General features: G+C 41.5%; 1 pseudogene; it reads right to left on the bottom strand.

The window, feature by feature from the left end:
- Nucleotides 1–13,371, bottom strand: part of LOC102541555 (glucosamine-6-phosphate deaminase 1-like) — a 112,049-nt pseudogene extending 98,678 nt beyond the window's left edge.
- Between the last annotated feature and the right edge of the window lie 201 nt (nucleotides 13,372–13,572).

Raw genomic sequence — 13,572 nt, 5'->3', positions numbered from 1 at the left:
AGAGTCACTTTTCAGTCTAACCAGTCTATGTAATAGATGGCTACAGCTGTGTAACAAATTACCCTGAAACATAGAGGCTTAAAAGGACAAATGTTTATCATCTCACAGTTTCTGTGGGGCAGGAATAAGGGAGCAGCTTGGCTAAGTGGTTCCAACTCAAGGGTGGTAGTAAAGTTACTAGCCAGGGCAGATGTTTGCTCCCTAGGGGATTCTGATGCATACTGCAGTTTGAAGACCATTGTCCTAATCTAGTGTTCTTTTCTCAGCATGATAGTGCCCCATCTTTTATACATATTTTTGTTTGATGTTCATTGAGAGATTCCTAGATATCTTTTCAACTTGGTCTCTACTTCTATGCCACCTCTGATGGATGGATGAATGCTTGGACTGTTTTGTTTAGTAGAAACAGTGCCATGATTGATTAGCAATGTCTGTCACCGCAGGGGAGGGCCAGTGCTGCCATCAGCATCAATCCTACCTTAGCCTCTGGCTCTCTGAGGTAATTCACGATTAAAAAAGAAAAAGCATGCACTTCACATTTTCTTTATGATGATGTTATGAAAGGAGACATAGATTGTCCTTTGTTTGCAACCTTGATAATTTTAGGAGAGATCTTTGTATTAACCATAAATATCGACATGAATAAAACAAAGCAAAACAAAGCAACAGAAAGAACTTATTGTTTGTTTGTTTTTTAAGCCAAAGCTGCAAAAGGCTCTGTGTTTGATGGAAAGATTGGTTATTTTTCTTTGGCAACTAGACCTGGGGGGCCCGGACTAGAATTTATTTCCTTCCCAGGACGCTCCCCCAGGGCCCTGCTCCACGCCCACAGAGGGCTCTGTGGTTACTTTTCATAAGCTGCCATAATTTTCAAAGCCCAAAGGGCTCATAATCAGATTTGGGAAAGCTGCTCTATTTGTAAGCGTCTGAGGCTGGCTTTCACGGGGTTGTTCCCTGAAGGGAGCGATGAGTGACAGCAAAGACATCCTTTTTTCCCCACTTGGGGATAATCCTTTGTTTAGCAGGTCTTTATTGTTGCAGAGGAAGTTTACTTAGCTTCTGATCCCACTGGACTGATTCAGCAACCACGCCAACACCCCCACCCCACGCAACACCTCCGCACGGACGGACGCGGCAGACTCTGGGAAGGGGTGCAAGGCTGGGGCGAGCGAGACCTGTTGCTGCACATTTATGTTTTTAGGAGGATCTTTTTCTCTTCAGGCTTATGGATTTTGTCTTTCTACCTGCAACCACAGTATCACACAAAGGGGAACTGTTTCCAGCTGGGGTGACAGTGAAATCCCTCTGCTGCAAGGGTCATCGTGTCCTTCAGGGAAAGAGCTCCAGCTGCAGTTGTTGAATTCTTACTACCACCCTTCTGCCTCAGAAGGTGCCCAGACATGGAAAACGTAGATTTCAAATCTGCTCAGCTCCTTAATATTGATCAAGTGAGTCTTCAGCAAGGCTTCTCTTCCCAGTTCCTTTGCTTTTCAGTGTGCCCTTATATGAGCTGCCTCTAGGACTTTTTTTGCTTTCACTCTGAATCCTATTGCTTAACTATGGTTTTAGTTCTTGCTCTTAACTGTATCTCCCTCAGTTTCCAATGTCAGGTCCTTTCATTCTTGTCTTCACAAAAGAAGACAATTCTACTGACCCATTGTAAATATTTTATAAGGAAAAGAATCATATTAATTATAACTAACATTTATTGAGCACTTACGCCATTCCTCATATTCCTCTAAGAGTTTTTTATGTTCTAACTCCTTTAATCTTCACAAGAACCCCATTTACTCAGTAGTTATTATAAACTTTAATTTAAATATGAGTGCTAAGACCAGAGAGGTTAAGTAACATGCCCAAGGTCACACAGAATGCTTCACTTTTCCAATTCTGCTTAGCAGTTTACCCTAAAATTAATCACAAGTCTTTGGCAAGAAGGATCAGACTTTTAGAAGGAGACTGTTTGAGGATAGACAAAAGATCAATCTTTGGTTGTGAAAGAAAGCTTTCTCATTGTGATGTTTATTGCCAGGCTGAGCCACATGGGCTTTGAATCCTTGGGCCTTGTTAAATACTAAGCTCCAAACAGCTCAGTTAACTGGCCAGTGAAGGGTCACATATTTGCAAAAAGGGAAACAGTCTTCACCTCTACCTCTCGTGGTTTTCAGCAGCCAAATACAGTTCCTCATTTCATGGCTGAAGAATGCAAAGAACATTTTCCCTTGATTAGCATGGTTCCTCCAGATCCCCTCCCACCCCATCATTCTGGGCAGAGAGCCTTTTAACCGTGCAGTTCTGTTCAATTGACTTCTTATTGCTGGTTTTTCTGCATCTGTCCCCGGTGCATGCTTCCCCGATACAGACAAATGTCTTAATATTTTTCACAGTTTTACCTAGAGTTTTTAGAATCTTAGAGATTCAACCCATCAGTAAAATTCAGGATTGCTTTTTGTCTTATATGTATTTCTAGACTTGAAGATTGTTGAATTTTCATCTTGAGAGGACAAAACTAACCATATTCAAGTCATTCTACTAACATACTATGAGCAGTGACTGACGATTATTACTGTATGTTAACCTGTGGTCAATTCTCTTCTTTTGGCCTTGAAATCCAAGTGTCTCACGGAGAGATGTATGACTCACTGTCTTTGGGGGAAGGTGCTTTGGCTGTCCCGGTCCCTCACTCACCTCGCAGACGTTCGTGAGATCAGAGGCAGGGCTGAGCCTCTGGGAATGGACTCCCCACATATTGTAATTCTAAGGAGTAAAGGCTGCTGTGTCCTCTATTATGTCATCATTCTACATGTTTCTGACTATGGGGAGGAAGCCAGAGGGAACGAACAGTAATTTCCTGTACTGGAGGTGGTGCTGAATTTCGGACACAGTCAACAGGCAGGGGGGACATCTGCAGCTGCCCATAGGCGCTTTTCTGATTAGAGCTTTATAAATGTAATGAGTTCCACTTCTAACAGATTCGACTGTATTGACAGAAGAGCATTCCTAGATCCAAGGAATAAATTGCCAAATGCAACAAATTGCCTTTGGTTAATTCTGTAATCAGAAATCTTGTCTCTTGAGAAGTGCTTACTGCAATTAGCAACTTACAAATCATCTTTTGGGGGGTCAGTTTCTTAAGTTTTATGGAAAAGAATAGATATACATTTGAAAATTCTTTCCCAAGTTTAAGGAGACAAAGCTTATTCTGTGAATTCTCTAGGCGACCAAAATATTGGAGAAGAGCACTACATTTTTCCTAAATAGACTGCGGAAAGTAGGACATAATTTCTTATCAGTATTTCCAGGGACCAAAACTTGCAGGCGAGAACGACCAGCAAATCAACGAATTGTGTTTTGCTTTAACTTTTTCTTTTTAGAAAGAGCTCCTTGCTGAGTTGTTGTAAGTAAATTATGCTTCCATACGGAACAGAAATAAAAATCACTTTCATTCCAGCTGTCAGTTTTCTTTCATCCCTGTTTCTATAATGAGCAAACCTTGTTTGAACCCTTTATTGCAAAGGTGTTATGTGCCACTTCTCGACCAAGTAGGCAATTAGAAATGTGCGATTTGAACTCTATATCCAGAGCTGTACAAATATTTGAATTTTGGTTTCAGCAGAGCATTTCTCCATCATAACATTGCCGTGTGGCTTAACCTAGCACTTGTTGGCTTTCCTCCTTCCCAATCTACCGATGGTTGCATTTCAATTAGAACCTGATTTATCTCCAGAAAGTTACCAGAATGAACTAACTATTAATGAGCTCACTGGAAAGTATTGCCCAGGTGTTCTGGTAAGCAGGGGTCGTGATCTTTAGCCTTCTCTCCTACTTATCGTCTCTACAGTTCTCAGGAAAGCCTTCTCTAAATGAAGCGATTGCCTTTAAGTGTCCTTAGGAATTTGAACAGATTGAAACTGCCTGAAGCCATGGGGTTTACTGAATGGCTTTAAAAAATAGACATTTCAAAGAGCAGGGGAGGGAGGAGAGACGGGAGACCTCCTTCAAAATGGCTCCATAGTTTCTTGATTAACAATAGGCAATAGATACATATTTTAGGGCTATTGATGTTCAGAAGTTGGCTTGGCAGCCTAGTGCAGATGCTACTAATTGTGTGTGTGTGTGTGTGTGTGTGTGTGTGTGGTACAACCCTATCAGTTACATTTTATATATACAAAGGCACACACCTCTGTATATGCATTGCATGTATTTATAAATTATATTCATGCCCTATGATGTCAATATATGATGTACATTGAAACACATATAGAAATAGAAAATGTAAAAGGATGACATGAAGAATATAAATGAATAGAAGTGCTGATATTTCCTTACTGTGTGCCATTGGGCACCCCTGGGGTACGCTTTCCCTGCTTTGGAGTCCGCTGCTCTGGAGAACACAGCGAAATATACTGCCCTTGAATAACGCACAATGTAGGCAGGACCCTTGTGTGTGGAGTGAAGGGGGCATTGAACTGGGAGCTGGTGCACGTGGGTTTTGATCTGTCTTTCTAAGTAGCCCAGAGCTGCCACTCCAGTTCCTTTGTATTTTGTTTTGTCAGATGAATGTGAAAGGGGTTGAATTTACTAATTCACTCCAAGATTCTGGCCCCTGAGATCTAAGACAGAGGCCTGGGGAAACTGAGGAAGCTACTATAGCGGAGATTTGGGAAATGGGTGGGATTCGGATAGTCAGAAGGAAGGAGACGATTTCCCACTGGGGTGGAGGCAACTCTAGCAAAAGGCAGACTCAAAGATGAGGGTGGCAAGGCTGGGAAACCATGAAACAGAAAAGTTAGGGGCTGGTGGGAAATATTTTTCGGTAAGCAAGGAATGACGGTGCTGCTGGAAAAATAGGGCATGAGAGGATGGCCATGTCCCAGGTCTCTGTTGAGTCTCTGGGATGTGCCCTGCCAAGTGAGGGCCCTTGGCTTCATGCAGGGAAAAATTCAAGAGCGAGCCATAGTAGAGTGAAGGTAGATCTATTCAGAGAGATACATACTCCGTAGACAGAATGCAGGCCTTCTCAAAAAGCAAGAGAAAGGCCACAAGGTGCGGAGTTGTTAGTTTTTATGGGCTTGGTAACTTCATATGCTAATAAGTGGGAGGGTTATTCCAACTACTTTGGGGAAGGGGCTGGGATTCCCAGGAACTGGACCACCACCCACTTTTTGGCTTTTTATGCTTAGCCTTGAAACTGTCATGGTGCCTGTGGGCATGCCATTTAGCATGCTGATGTATTTCAGTGAGCATATAATAAAGCTCAAGGTCTACTGGGAATTGATTCTTCTACCATCTTGGTGCTAATTGCTGTGTCAGTCAGTTAATGGCTGTGTCCTGCCCGCTTCCCTCCTGTCTCAATGGGACAGACTTTGAAGCCCTCAGAGTGAAGCATAGGAGTTCAACTTGACGCTATGGATGAAAGTAAATCACTTGAGTGATAGTATAATTGTAGATTTTTTTTTAAGGAACATTCATGTGTTAGTGGCATGTACGATGAATTGAAAGAGGAAGATAAGTCTGGAATTAACACTATGACCTGGAAGGTTGGAGCATTTGTTCATTTACTCATTTAGTCAATCAAGCTTTCAATCACTGAACATATGATTGTGGCATATTTAATGTGTGTCAGGGTAACAAGTAAGAACAAAAGAGTCATGAGCTTTGACTTTGTGGAGCTTTTGGCATCTATTGAGGGAATATAAACTAAACAAAATCTGATACAAATATTTAATTAAAAAGTTTGATAAACACTAGAAAAATGAAAAGATTTCTCATAAGGACAAGAATAAATTTGTTACAATTCATGAGAGGGAAGAGAAATAGTATATTTGACAGAGACAGCAAAGGAATAATAACCTGCTTTGGAGGTGGAATAAGATGACTGATGTATTGGAAGAATCAAAGATGACCCCAAGGCATCCATCCTGAAGGAAAATGTTCTGTCACACTGCTCACATTCTGGATTTTGATGATTGTATCCTCTGGTGTCATTTGTCATGTTGTTTTAGCCCCTGTATTTCCTATAATCTGTCAGTTTAACATGGAGGCCTGATTGAATTCAGGTTCAACTCTGCAGCCTGAATATATCTTAGATGGGGCTCTGTCCTTCCCATCTCCTCACCTCAGAAGATAATTACCCTTCATGGCCTTTCTTTCTGTTGCTGTTACTGTTGATCAGTGGTCTTAGGTGTTATCAGCCTGGTTCTTCAATGATCTTTCACCTAATGGTTTTAGCAACCACTAATGATCATTAAGGGCTGTTAAATGGTGATTTTCTAATTCTGTGATTTCTTGTGTATCTGTTGCCCTCATCAACTATTTGGTGGTCCTGAAAGAAAGATTGAATGTGAAGGGCAGAATGAATGCTTGATCATTTTTCTTTATTTACCATTTTCAGAATAATGAGTTGCTTCTCTAGCATCCTCCAGAAATAACCAATTTTCCTGTTTAGTATTTTTCATATCATAATCAATTTCTGAGTTTTTAGCATAATTGGTATGTTTCAATCCATTGCAGTTGTAATGGGAAGAGAAACGTTTCCTTCTACCCTGTTAGGTTCAGTTCCTGGGGAATGTGAATCAAACAAAAGATAGATTAATAGGAGTAGGAGCTAGAAACCAGGAGAATGGATTAGAAGCCTTAACAGTTTCTCACCACTTCCAACTTCAATGATATGGCTGACCTTGAGCAAAGCATGCACCTAGCCCAGGAATTGGAGAAGGTAAAGGAAAATCTGGGGATGGTGGAGCCCCAGAGGCTTGGCTACTGTCCTGTGTCAATGACATGAGCTGCGATAGAGCCCAGGACCCCTCAACTGACATTTTAAGTGTAGTAGTTAGATGGCTGCTGCTTCACTTCCACCTTGCAAATTTCCAAATGTCTTTTGTGGTCCACCTTTGTTGATTCTGCTTAGCCTTTATCTTCCTCATGGATGTGATACCACATTTCTTTCTTTTTATTTCAATTAGACATTACACTGTATCACTGTCTCCAGCAAGTATTAAATAGTATTCCTTTATTCTCTCATTCCAACGACAAAGTTGTGTGATAAGGGCTTTCCTATAGAGTCATCGTATGGTTACGAGTCGGGGAGACCCTGGAGTAGTAAATGATAGTTTTAGCAAAAACATATTTTTTTTTTCCTACCAGGGTGAGGATATGGCATTACAACACTCCCTAGAATGAATAAAAACCCAAACAGGAAATGCTGGTGCCAAAGTATCAGAAAATGGATCTGCCTGTGAGCTCACTGGAGATGGTGGAATCAGCAGATAGGGTTTATTGTTGAAGCTGAAGGACATATGAGAAACGCATCATCTCATAAAGACCATTCAGATTTCAAACCTCCTTTCAAGTTTTGTAGTTAAGTGTAGCAACAATCAAGGTCATCTAATTAGGAAATTATAATACTCCTTAATTCACATCTTGGTGGTGGCTTTTGCAGAAGAAATCTGGCTGCTCTCAAAGGAGGTTCCAAATCTACTGGAAGGCGACCTCTGTTCATTGGTTCATTTCTAATTCTTAATCTCCTCTCTGGGAGTAATTTCCACACTGCTGAAAGTTGACTTCTGTTCTGCCCTAACTAGCTCTGTGATCGTACTCACGGGGTCTGGAGTCCCACCTGCCACATCTTGAAATGACAGGGTTGGACGTGGATGATTCCTAATGCTTCTAATGGCTTTAACGATATGTGTGACTATGACAGCTTAAATGACCACTTTCCCGTAACCATCAGGTTTCTCTCTTCAGGCTGCCAGAAGACAAATTTATGGCCCCATGTGACATATAATTAGTACTAAGCTTATTTCTGGCTTCACTGAATACATACTTTCATTTTCTCATTATTCTTTCTCTTGCCTAGTTCTATTTCATGCTTTCATTTTTCCTTATGTTATCTTTGCGAACTATCTTAAAAATACTTTGGAAAATGGCAGGGTATAAATGCAGAAACATTTATTTTTATTTCACGATACAGAAGCAGCAATACAGGATTATAATTAAGAAAATTACTTCTCAGCCATTGAATGTAGAAAAAGGATTTTCATTATTTGAGGACTTCAGTTAATTGAGTTGTGTGCTGCGTTCTGGGGAAGACATTTCAATATGTGTACAAGAACAGACACATCAAAGAGAGTGATGGATTCTGTCTTCTTCTGACCCCTTCTTTGTATAGGTCCTTGGCTCTGGTCAGATTTCCCTACTTTCTACAAACAAGCCAAGCTCGTTCCCAACTTCAGATCTTTGTTGCTTGATCTTCTGTTTCTGACTATCAACCCTTTTCTCCCTCCCTAAATCTCGAGGCAAGACTTCTTTCCCTTACACATGCATATATGGTCTATCCTTCAAGGCTCATTTCAAACCTTACCTCCTCCCTAGTGCATGCTGGGTAAGTCTGCATCATGGAATTGAGTACTTCAGATTGTATCATCCTACACTTCTTTTAAAGTACGGTATTTTGTATTTTAAGACTTGCAAAATCTAAGTTTGATGTGGCTATAATTTCTATACAAGGAGTTGGAGCCAAAAACTACCCCTTTATTTGATCAATAGTCATAATGAAAACAATATAAACAAAGGCGTAAGCGCCAAGATTCTAAAAATATTTTGAAAGGTGGAAAAAAAGTGGAGCAGTCGATGATTTAGTGGTCACTGAGAACCCCAAGTGTTTTCACTGAAAATATGAACTCAGCCATTTAAAAGTGCCTAATAGGTTTGTTTTGCTTCTCACCTAGGTCTCTGTGACTGGCAGGTACAGCACCAAATGTGAGTGTTCTGCCGACTGTGGCCAGTACTGGAAACGCGAACTGTGGCTTGAGGTTACGTGTCATATCTGAGCTCACACGTCTTTAATGGCTTCTCCCAGCCCAGGCAGGTGAATGTGGCAATTGCCTATTTACTTGCCCAGTTGTCCTCTGGTGGTTAGTTCTTTGGGCAGAACCGAGGCCCATCACGTCCACCACTGATTGCCTAGACAAGACCCACAGAGCCGGACACCTCACGTTACCCTGGAAATGAATTTTGCTTCGCGAATTAAACACTTCCAGAGCAAACAAGGCCCAACCCTCCAGAGTGAGCTTTTATTTACCCATTAAATGTTTTGTTACTTTTTTTGCCAGCCAGATGGTTGTGGGAAGTAGTTTTTGAAATACATGTGCAGGATCCACGACTTTTTGCCAGCGTAATCTGAAGTCCATGCCCACGTTTAGCGTCAAGTGCTGCCCCTCCAGCAATGGTAAAATTGAGACACATTCTTCTCTTTATTTGGCTTGTTAAACCACAGATCCCTTTGAAACCCAAATTATTAAAACTTAGTGAAATATGGGGATTGGGGGCTGTCTGGTAAGCATAGATTTTGCCACAATGCAAATCACAGAATTTAGAAGAAATTCATGTTTAAGATTAGAATATTACTATAGTTTTGCTTTCAAAGTAAATACAGCTTGTGTGTGTATGTGTGTGTGTGTACACCATGAAGTCCTGGGTCAAATTTACCCAGACTAGTGCTTTAGCAAAAGGAAAAATTATGGTCTATTCGTTACTAGAGAAACAATATTTTATTAATATCATCATACATTTAAAATTTCTACTCACATTTTCTCCCAAAGATATTTGAAGCGACTCATATTAATAATTATATATCACAAGTTCTGATGTAGCAATTACTTTGTGCCAGGCATTGTTCTATGTATTTATTTATTTTTACATATAGTTCTATTTCTGTATATTTATGTTTGTGCCTACATTCTATTATGAACTCATTTACTGTCCCCATTTTACAGGTGAGGAAGCTGAGACACAGAGTGGTTAATTACCATAAGGTCACGTAGCTGAGGGGCAGAGCCAACATCCTTACCCAAGTAGTCCAGCTTCAGAACCCAGGCCAATGCTCTCTACCACGATGCTAAATATTAGAGTAAAATTGGAACTTCAGAGCAAATTCCCACCTTCAGAGCAGTAGTTCAGCTGTGATATCAACTCCTCGAGGGATCTTTCCCTGCCCACTTCTGCCCTCTGCTGAAATGGGGGCCAGCCACATTTGCCTACGCAGCACCCCATCTTTAATTTGGTCGTATCACTTATCACCCGGCATGATAATTGTTCATGTCCTATTGGACTTTCCAAATAGACACTATATTCCTTGAAGGATTGTGTGTGATTCACTGTTGGATCCCCAGCCCAGATCCTGACCTGGACCGTGAACTAACTCTTTAAATCTTTGTTGAAAGGACAAATGAATGAGTGAATGAATGAGTGATTGTGACCCTGTGTCTTCAGCTGTGCTCTCAGTGGCAGCCTTGCCTGCCCTCTCCCACAAAATGTTCACTAAGAGCATGGCGATGCCTGCCCTGGTGCCAGAATTCAAGACTAACCCTCCAGCAGAAAACTACATGTTTCAAAATCATTGCCAGAGAGGGGGAAAATTAATATATATAGAATATATTATAATATATAATATATATAAATTATAATATATATATAATAATATATATAAATATAATAATATATAGAAATAGAACTATATGTAAAAATAAATAAATACATAGAACAATGCCTGGCACAAAGTAATTGCTACATCAGAACTTGTGATATATAATTATTAATATGAGTCGCTTCAAATATCTTTGGGAGAAAATGTGAGTAGAAATTTTAAATGTATGATGATATTAATAAAATATTGTTTCTCTAGTAACGAATAGACCATAATTTTTCCTTTTGCTAAAGCACTAGTCTGGGTAAATTTGACCCAGGACTTCATGGTGTACACACACACACACATACACACACAAGCTGTATTTACTTTGAAAGCAAAACTATAGTAATATTCTAATCTTAAACATGAATTTCTTCTAAATTCTTTGACTGGAGAAACCCTGGTGTAAACAGTACATCTATGTAAGTTTCAAAGGGGTGACTGCAAGCTTTTTTGACAAAGATGAGGAGATGTGTTCAGTAATTCTAAGGCATTTGTTATTTACAAACATGTTCCTGACATCTTGGCTGTCAGACATTTTTTTCTCAAATGAAATGCCAAGAATGTGCCTGAGAGCAACAAATACCTTTCATTCGGAGGCCCATCTCTGTGCTTCTGATGAGATGTGCCCCACCTCTCCACCTGCTCCCTGCCCCCCAGCCTTCCTTAGGTGTGCCCTTCATGCACCTCACACTCTAGCCCAGAGGACCTGACCACCCCTTCTCTGGTTACCTTGGCAACACCTACCAGCCTTAGGGGGCTCAGGCTACACTCACTCATTTCCCCAAATAAATGCTGACTGAGCCGCTGTGGTGGTGGAGCCGTATAGTCCCTGAAAACACTTTCATGATGTTACTTTTCAAATTCATTATCAGCCGTTTTGGACTGATTCGCTCTCTTGGCTGGATATGTTCCCATGAATTACTTGTGGTGGATATAGATGATTTTACTACTGTTGTCTTTTATGTGCTTGATCCACTACCTACACTGTATGTTTGCCTTTGCCAAGGAGATTTTTCTTTTCCTAATTTTCTTCCTTATAGCTCTGGTCTTTTCTGCTTAGAGAAGTCCCTTTAACATTTCTCACAAAATTTGCTTGGTGATGCTAAACTCGTAGCTGTAGCTTGTCTGGAAAACGTTTGACCTCTCCATCAAATCTGAATGAAAGCCGTGCTGGGTGGAGCGTTCTTGGTTATAGGCTCCTCCCTTTCGTCCCTTTAAATATTTTGTGCCACCCACTTCTGCTGCAGAGTTTCTGCTGAAAAGTCAGCTGATAGTCTTACGGGCGTTTCCTTGTGTGCAACTAGTTGTTTTTCTCTTGATGCTTTTATCTTTAATTTTTACCGTTTTAATTAGAGGGGGTCTTGGTACGAATCTCTTTGCATTCATCTTGTTTAGGACTCTCCATGCTTCCCGGACCTGGATGTGTTTCCTTTCCCAGGTTAGGGAAGTTTTTAGTTATTATTTACCGAAGTGAGATCTCCACCCCTTTCTCGCTCTCTTCTCCCTCTGGGCCCCCTGTCGTGGGAATGTTAGTGCCCTAGATGTTGTCTCAGAGGTCTCTTAAACTACCCTCACTTTAAGAAGTTCCTTTTTCCTTTTCCTTTTCGGCCTAGGGGATTTCCACTTCCCTGTGTTCCACATTGCTGATCTGTTCCTCTATATCGTCTTAAGCTGCTGTTGATTCCTTCTAATGTATTTTTTATTTCAGTTATTGTATTCAGCTCTGTTTGGTTCTTTTTTATATTTTCTAACTCTTTGTTGGAATTTTCACTAAGTTCATCATTCTTCTCCCAAGCTTGTTTTATGATGGTTACCTTGCGCTCTTTATCAGGTAGATTGCTTATCTTCACTTCATTTAGTTCTTTTTCTGAGATTTGGCTTATTTTTTCATTTGGAATATATTCCTCTATCTCCTCATTTTGCCTAATTCTCTGTGTTTATTTCTATGTATTAGGTAGGTCGGCTATGTCTCTTGATCTTGGGGAAGTGGCCTCATGGAACCGACATCGTAGGGGGCCCAGCAGCATGTTCCTCTGTGGTCACCAGAGCTATGTGCTTAGAGCACCCTTCTGAGGGCTGCGTGTGCCCCTCTGTTGTGGTGAGCTGACTACTGTGGGTGTGTTTGTGGGTGGGGCTGGCTCCCAGCCACTTTTGCTGTGAGGCCTGCCTTGTGCAGTGGCCGTGAACCCGCTGCTACATGGGACAGGCCTCCTGTGCCTCTGGCCATGTGGCCTGGAGATGCATGGCTGCTGTGGGCCCACTGGTGGGCAGGGAAAGCCCCCAGTACCAATAGGTTAGAGGGAAGTTTCCAGAATTGCACTGGCGTCACCACAGTAGAATGAGCTCTCAAAAATGGCTGCTGCCAGTGTCTCTGTCCCCAAGAGGTATCCCAGTTGCCTCCCGCCTCTCAGGGAAAGCTCTACAAAATCAGCAGGTGAGTCTGACCCAGGCTCCTTTCAAACTGTTGTCTCTGTGCTGGGACTCGGAGTATGTGAGATTCTGTACGTGCCTTTTAAGAGCGGGGTCTGTTTCCTGTAGCCCTCGGGGCTCTCCCGAATGTAAGCATCCCTGATTTTCAAAGCCAGACTTTCTGAGGGTTTGTCTTTCTAGTGCAGGACTCCTGGGGTTGGGACACCCCATGTGGGGCTCAGACACCTTGCTCCTCGGGGAGGAGTTTGCTGTTGTGATGTTCTTGCCCTTTGTGGGTCACTGACCTGGCGATGTAGGTCCTGACTGTACTGCATCTCCACCCCTCCTACCCATCTCTTTGTGGCTCCTTCTTTATATATATATATTTGTGGGAAAGCTTCTCGGCCAGTCTTTACCTCGTTCTGATAGGTAGTTGTAATTTTGATGTGCCCATGGGGGGAGCTGAGTTCGGGGTCTTCCGACTCTGCCATCTTTGGGGAAGCTCTTCTAAAATATTTTTATCACCTCAAAAGGAAACCCTTTGACTAAGGAATTACTCTCCACTCCCCTCTCCCCCAGCCCCTGGCAATCACAAGTCCGCTTTCTGTTACTATAAATTTACCTATTCTGAATATTTCATGTCAATAGAATCATATAATATATGACCTTGTGTGTGTGGCTCATTTTACTTA

This window comes from Vicugna pacos, chromosome 4, assembly GCF_048564905.1.
Source record: "Vicugna pacos chromosome 4, VicPac4, whole genome shotgun sequence".
Lineage (NCBI taxonomy): Eukaryota > Metazoa > Chordata > Mammalia > Artiodactyla > Camelidae > Vicugna > Vicugna pacos.
This window is presented reverse-complemented; position numbering and strand designations above follow the sequence as displayed.